This window comes from Protopterus annectens, chromosome 5.part1 (genome assembly GCF_019279795.1).
Source record: "Protopterus annectens isolate FY-2018-M chromosome 5.part1, PAN1.0, whole genome shotgun sequence".
NCBI classification, from domain to species: domain Eukaryota; kingdom Metazoa; phylum Chordata; order Ceratodontiformes; family Protopteridae; genus Protopterus; species Protopterus annectens.
Genome location: NC_056736.1, coordinates 517,529,210 through 517,535,209, shown reverse-complemented (window position 1 = coordinate 517,535,209; position 6,000 = coordinate 517,529,210).

Below are 6,000 nucleotides of genomic sequence, written 5' to 3'. Positions count from 1 at the left end.
CAAATTCCGTGGTGCATGCAATAAGTACTGCAAGCTGTACTGTGTAACAGTAGATAGGTAGGGGTTCTATTCTCATATCATCCAACTTCTGTATGTATGTGTGTTTGTATGTACATATATCCACTTGTGGCACTACAGACATGCCCATCTGGCTTATCTCTGAACAATGGTTATGCATTTTAAGGCCCTGTGACTAGCTGCTGGCCTCAACATTGCCCACCTTTACAAGGCCTGCTGATGTCATCCACCTGAAGAGTGCTGGCTGACACTCTGATATCAAATAAACATTGTGGTGCATGCAATAGGTACTGCAAGCTATAGTGTGTATTACTAGATAGGTAGGGATTCTAATCTCACAGCATCCACTTTTGTGTGTGTGTATAAACATAACCACTTGCAGGACTGGAGATATGGCCATCCGGCCTATCTCTGTACATTGCTTATGCATTTTATGGCCCTGTGGGTAGCCGCTGACTCTACATCACCCTCATCTACATATGCATAATTGATGTCCACCACCATCTAGATTTGTACGTGCAGCATACCCAGGTGATGCATATCAAGGGTAGCAGACCTTGTCACAGGGTATGCAAGCATGATAACACTGACTGTCCCCATTTTCCCTGACACACTGTTCCACACATGCACCTAAGGAGCCATGCACACATACTGGCATACCTTGCTGATGCCATATTTCTGCTGTGCTGCCTTGCCAACCTGTGCCTCTGTATTGCCATCATGTGCCCATAGTTGAACCACTCAGACCCCTGGGATGCAAACATACACAGATGCATGAGACACCTGTTATTCTGTAACACTACCACCAGTGTATCAACAGGCAACAAAGATACACAAAGTTTGATGTGTAGTCAAGACACATGCCAGCATACAGTATCTGTTGTGGCCCACAACTGCCATGCCATAACACCACTGCACTACACAAACACATGTAAAGTAATATAGTCACCCTGTGCAACAGACACATTTGCAGGTCCCTGCATCAATGGCACTGATGGCAGGGATGTGACATAGGTATCAGCACATGCAAAGGGTGTGGTGTGAGGGTGCCAGAGGCCTAGCTGTGCCAAACAGTTGACAGCTGAGTTTGGTTTGAGCTTGAGTTGAGCTGCATTTGGCTGCATTTGGGTCTTTGTCCACCCAATAATTTTGGCTTTGTCCTGACTTCATGCTGTAGGAGGTTGAATGGTATGTTAGGATAGCTCTAAACCAGACAGGGGTGAATGTCCACGAAACAGAGACATAGCCAGAGTACATCAGGGGCATGCAAGGACACTTTTAAATGTTAGACCTATGTATGTGTGCCACTGACAGACTGAGAGGGGGTGAATTACAGTACATCATTTGATGTTACAGGAGTGTACACCCTTACTTAGTGTCACTATGTCTTATGTGTAATCCACTATCTTTATTACAACAGGCGACCATTGTAGGAGGGATTGACAGAAACAGAGCAGAGATGTGATTCAAACCACAGACAGTTGAGAGGCATGCCTGTAGTTGTTGGACAGCAGAGTATCACTGACATTTCAATATCATAGATCTAATACAAGCCTACTGTTGTAATCCCTATTCCCCATACCTCCATCCTCCCATTTGCATACAATTTTATGGGGAAATATAATACATAACTAGTAGAGTGATGTATACCTTTTATTTAAGCATTCCTCTGCAAATGCTTTGCACATACGCAGTCTGTGTGAGTAAAGCCATATACATACCTGTTCCCCATAAGCAGTTCTTGCCTTTTGTAGGTAATGCTCATGAACAGGTAATTGCCTCTGCACCAGTCTGTGGCTAAGGATTGTTAACTGCATCCAAAACAGCTGCATTGCACTATCAGTAGTCAATGATACGGCACCACAGTGCAATATATGAGGCCTTCCTGTAGGCCTTGGCCCCTTTCTTAGTTGTTGAGATGGACATTACTGAGGTGTGGAGACTACAGTATCACAGAGGGTAAGCACTAATACTGACCAGTGTAGAGATGTATGAAGTATGTCCACACTTTTGTCTCATATGTTTGATCAGTATCCCATGACAGTGTGGTCATCTTGCAGTTCACTGGCCAACATTGTGGGTTGAGGTTAGTAAGGGGAGATGGACGTGTGAGACTCACACTTCATACCCATCAGAATATGCATGCTAATGTGGCAGCTGCTATTCTATCAACTTGCTATCTTTGTAGGGGCAAATTGTGAAACATGTCCCTATCTCAAGGCCCCCCTCTTTATGTATGGTTGTGTCTGGATCATCTGTTATAGGGGGTTAGGAAGTATGGTTGGTCTGTAGCAGCTGCTGTAATATAAAACTGTTTATGCTCCAGGCTGCAGCTGCTACTGCAGCCTAGGAGACAGAGGGGAGTTTGAACACTTTGGAGGCCAGCAAGGTGTATGTGTAACTGTAGCAGCAGTGGCAGCCCTGTCATTACAGCAGAGCCAGGGTGAGGGTACCCTTAACAGTCCAATTGAGGTATGTGCTTAAGGTACATCTGTTATGCAATAGTGTCTATAGCAGAGTAGTAGTCTGCATAGTTAGGCTATACATATATGTGCAGTGTGTCCCTACCTGCAGGCTTTTGACTTGAAAACCTGGGTAGCTGATAATTCAGTAGCAGTACCCTATGGGGGTTAAAAATCCATGACGCAGTCAGTACTTGCTGTCCTCACAACAATGTAACTGAAGTGCAACACATTGGATTCAAACCCAGGTCTGTGTGTGGCAAAATGTACTTTATGCGAGGCATTTAACAGATTGAGCTACTGAGTCAGTACTGCAGCAGGTGTAATTGCCAGGTATATGTACAAACATACAGGATGTGACACACACATTGTCTGCAGCCATCAGTATGCGCATGGCTTTCAAAGGCAGTTGTTCTGCAACAGGGTCCCAGTTGAACATATATACTGTGCCACTGATGTCTTAGCAGGTGTGTTTAAAGATGTTGCAGATAAAAGAGAACATTTGCCTGCTATCCCAGGCCTCACGTACTGCCATTATTATTTATCTGGCTGTCTACTGGTGTATTTTTGCATCAGAGTTCCAGGTACACTGCCATTTTCCCATTAGGTTAAATTTTAGTCTGTCAGTGGCAATCAGCATGTTTTTCTGGAAACACCTGTTTTAAGTGAGATCTGTGTGGTGTAGTGGGTTAGTGCAGTAGGAAGTATTGACAGGGCCCAGGTTCAAAATGTGGCAGAGGTGATTATTTTGTACATGTGCCTAACATTGCGAGAAACACATAAGATTATTAAGGCACATTAAAGCTCATTTAAGTGGATTTGCATGGTGCGGTGTGACACACTGCATCGTGATGCTTCACTTAGCTCCAAGCAAATCCAAGCTAAAGAATCAAAAAGAAAGGAAAACGTGGTAATAGACAGTGGTAAAATGAGGGCAAGTAGGGGGTAAAAACATACTGAAAGTCAGGTAGGGATGTGCAGGAAGGGTGTAGGAAAAAATTGTAGCTTTCCATTTCTTGTACAGCAACAGCTGTGCATTTTGACAGATTTTGTGGATGAATTTGGATTCACAAATCCCAGAGAGAGGGGTGAGGACAACACAAATCTGTTGTCAAGGCAATTGGACCAAATTAGTTATATCCAGTGGACACGTGTGAAATGGAGAGCTATGTATGGGGCAATATCTGTTTGTGGGACAGGTGCCCATTTTTTTTTAATAAGGAGAGCGTGGAATGTTGGGGAAGGGATATAGGTACATGTCGGGAGGTACATTGGGTAGGAGAGGATGCAACTGCAGACAGACAAGACAGCAGACAGAGATAATGTGTGACACATAAAGAGGGTACACACCTTAGATGGGCAGGGTGTTGTGGAACCTAAGATGCATGTGCCTCCAGATTGCAGTAGCGTGACTGAGGTCCCCACCCATGGGCAGTCAACACTGCTCCTTCACTGCCCCGAAGGTGGCTGTGCTGGAGGTTGGTACCAGGGCCGGCTGGCTCCACCAGGTTGTCCTGTCTGCCCTCAGTCTGTTGCAGGCAATGTTCATAGCTCCTATGAACAATCCTGTACACCATGGCCGGTAGTTGATCTTAAGTGACTACTACCCATCTGCTACCACTTCTGGGGGGCAGGCCCCTGTCCCTTGAGGTCCTTCCACCCAAAGATGGTGCAGGGCCAGTAGAGGGGGCACCACCAGCCTGGGTCCCAGATGTGCTAGGACCCAGTGCCATGGTCAGTAAGGTAGGTGAATCATTAGGAACCAGCCTACCCTGATGTGCTGTGGTGATGGAGGTATAGCAATAAGTATAGGTTAGTTATGAATAAACCATTGTTAGTAACAGCATGCCAGAACATTGGAAATAACCCCATTACATTTCAAAGCATATTATGTGAAACACAACAATACATAACAGAACAGTCATTATATTAACAGCATGTCAGTAACAGTTACGGCATAAGGCCAACAGAATAGGAAATGCAACAGGATATGTTAAAATGCAACAATTTTAATGCATACAATAATAAAAACATGACCCAAAATACAGTTTAATGTAACAACATATGTTAATAGTAAATCTCAGCAAGAGCCTGCCCTAGTGTCCTGCAGAGTTCTACAGCAGCAAAGAGCGAAAATGAGACTTTGAGTGGATTAAGTACCTCTGTTTTCCTTTTTATTGTTTGATATTCCTAGCCACATTGTTCTGACTGCTTTTTTATTAACTTTGCTACTTATCTGAACTGTTTCAGTTCCTGCCTTTCTAGATCCAGTACAGTCTGGTTTTCAGAGTTTGCTGAATTCTGGGCTGTTTGTAAGTTCCTGTGTTGCCTAGACCTTTTTAAGATAGAGGGAAGCTTCTCTGTTCATCAATGAGAGTGGTGAGCTTTGGAGCAGCCTATCTATCACTGGAGGAGTGGTTTCAACCCAGAAACTGTAATTTTATTGGCTGTTTTGGGCTATTTCTATCCCTTTCATCTTTCTGTTTAAAAACTTGTGTTTTCGTGGTTTTGCGCATCGCGCAGCACCACTTAGCTAGGATTAAACTATTCCCGGTGCCATAAAGTCTCCTCTTCAGTTTTTCCCTTGGAACTAGCCACATTCTTAGTTTTAGCACTTGAATTTGCTTCCTCATGCTCAGCACTGGTTCAGAACTTGTTGTAAGTTATAAACTACTTATCCTTCATCATTACCTAGAGGGAAACAATTTTTGTACTTATCTTCCTCATTTGATTAGAGGAAAACAACTCTTCTACTCACTTTCCTCACTTGTCTAGAGGTAAATAGTGTCTATTAAGGCATGTCCAAGGGACAGCTCCCGGTGTTCTGTCCTGTCTACCTGATGAATCTGGACACCTTGGGGCAATGTAACAATTACCTCATGTACATTGACAACCCTCTCCTCCTACCACCTAACACTACAACCTGTGAGAGATGCATTTATCTAGCCAAACTGGAGGCAAAGCTCTCTCAACCCATGACTGAACTTGTCAGTCAGGAGGAGAAGGCAAACACCCACTCCACACAACACACACCACATAGTCCCAGTACATCTACACCACCAAGACCCACACATAGATACACAAAATCATTCTCGGAGATTCTCAATAAGAATATACCCAAACAACAGAGACCTCCAAAGCAGAAATGCAACCAGCACTCACCACAACCCAAAAGACACATAACACACATACTCAGTGTACCACTCAACCACTGCCCATAAGGCAAAACTACGTACCAAACACATTGGTCATAGGTGACTCTATAGTCAGGCACACTGATGTTCCACTCACCAGAATAGACAAAGAGAAGGTTACTGTTAGCTGCATGTTGGGTGACAGGATTCACCACATAACCCACACACTCAGGTCACTCCACAACAAGTACAAATATGACTCTGTCATTGTCCATGTTGGAGTGAATGACCTGAGATGTACCTCCCTGGATTACATGAAAAGAGACATGGAGGAGCTCTCTGATCTTATAATCCAGGCAGGTATGACCCCAGTCCTGAGTAGCATC